Below are 2,147 nucleotides of genomic sequence, written 5' to 3' on the forward strand. Positions count from 1 at the left end.
TCTGGGCGACAGAGTGAGATTCCAACTCAAATAAATAAATAAATAAATAAATAAATAATAAATAAAAGGGAATTCCAAAGCATCACATATAGTGAACACTTTGTGATAATGATCAGCATAGTCTACCCAACTTAACCAATGATAAATTACCAACTCAAAAATCGTCTTTATTTTTTTTTTTCTTGAGTTCAAGTCTCACTCCATCGCCCAGACTGGAGTGCAGTGGCACGCTCCCGGCCACTGTAGCCTCGACCTGCTGGGCTCCAGGGATCCTTCCACCTCAGCTTTCCAAGTAGCTGGAACTACAGACACACGCTAATTTTTTTTATTTATTGTAGAGATGAGGTCTCGCCAAGTTTTTTGATTTATTGTAGAGATGAGGTCTTGCCAAGTTGCCCGGGCTGGTCTCGAATCTGTGGGCTCAGGCAATCTGCTCACCTCGGTCCCCCAAAGTGCTGGGATTACAGACTTGACCCACTGCGCCCAGTCCACTTAAAATTTTTAATTAACAAACGCAGGCTGGACACTGTGCCTCACACCTGTAATCCCAGCACTTTGGGAGGCCAAGGTGGGAGGAACGATTGAGCCAGGAGTTCGAGAACAAAAGAAAATAGTGTTAGGACGAATAAGTTCAAGAGATCTATTATACAACATGATCACTACAGTCATTAATAATGTACTATATGAAACGTCATTGTACACCTAACCCTTAACTGTACCCCACAAAACCATAATAAAAAATACTGATTAATGAAAAAAAAAAAAATAATGTACTATATGTCAGAAAATTGCTGAGAGTAGAGTTTAAGTGTTCTCATCAGAAAAAAATGACAAGTGCTGAGGTGATGCTCATTCATTGACTTGATTCAATCACTCCACATCATACTGTACACCAGCAGTATATACAATTTTTGTCTATTTAAAAGATACATAATTTTTAGAGCAAATACTTAAAGAGTTCAAAAACCAAATTTGCTGTGTTAAAATTTTTTTTTCAATGATCGAAAAATGTACATCCTGGAAGATGCTTCTCCCACTGTAAGATCACACCTTACCATGTGGGGAATGCAGGGTGTAGGCCCATCCAACGTCTTCCAGGAAATACCATTCCAAATGAGTCAGGCGTACACTCAGGCTGTGATACTTTGAATACAAAGGAGGATGTTGACTCAATGCTTACTAGGTGATCTCTCTTCACTGTGCAATACTAGCCCTGGATTCCACTGCTAAAAATGTTACAGCCTAACCAGAAGTGCACTTTATAGCATAAAGACTAAGCAAATAATTGAACAGAAAGTACAGAACCCCTCTGTATAACAATCTCTTCTAAAAGCAAGTATGTGTTTTATTTACATGGACGTATCAACACTGTTACGCACCTTTACATGCCACACCTACCAATGACACACACAGACAAGGATTATTTGTACCCAAGGACTGATCCTGAAACTTGACAAGAACCTGAAATGTTTTCACTTTTTCAGAGTGTGAGGAATAACCGCACACTAACACCTAAAAAAGCCAGTTACCCTAGCATGAGCCAATTATCTCCTGCCTGTTTTAAAAACTAACTGTTGATACAATAACTAACTTCTGATACACTCAATACCAAGTATCTATTTTCTTCAAAGCATTAATGTTTACTGAAACAATAAAAGTTACCTAACTGTGACCTAGCTTTCCTACACAGAGAAGAGCAGATGCAGAAGTCTTTTGTCTATTTACAAAAGCCTTACCTATATAAACTTAATCTAATCATTTTTCTAGTGACATTTCTGAGGCAGTACTTATTTCCTCATTCCTCTGGCCCACAAACTGCTAAAGGATCATGAGCTGTCTGGGACTTCCTGGAGTTTCAGTCAACACCCAGCCTCTGTGCTTACTCCAGGCTTTCCTGGGTGGGAGGCAGAGATGGTTCTAGTAGGTCCAACCCTTTCTATTACTTCACTAAAAGCACACACATTTATACTTTCTGCCTAAAAATAAATGAGTCCGAAGGAATTACCTAAATCCAGGTATCTTAGCTACTTAAGATTTCACAAGCAGGTATTTAACTGAATCTATAAACTTTTGTTTTTTAAAGGAGGATTCAGCCGGGCTCAGTGGCTCAGCCTGTAATCCTGCGCTTTGGGAGGCTGAGGTGAGTG

The 2,147-nt window shown here is 39.4% G+C and overlaps 1 protein-coding gene across 1 annotated transcript in view; it reads right to left on the bottom strand.

The window, feature by feature from the left end:
- NT5C2 (5'-nucleotidase, cytosolic II) overlaps nt 1–2,147 on the bottom strand; it is an 81,613-nt gene that overhangs the window by 68,824 nt on the left and 10,642 nt on the right. The window lies entirely within an intron of this gene.

Source organism: Carlito syrichta, unplaced genomic scaffold (assembly GCF_000164805.1).
Source record: "Carlito syrichta isolate Samal-C Ts95f unplaced genomic scaffold, Tarsius_syrichta-2.0.1 Scaffold104744, whole genome shotgun sequence".
NCBI classification, from domain to species: Eukaryota; Metazoa; Chordata; class Mammalia; order Primates; family Tarsiidae; genus Carlito; species Carlito syrichta.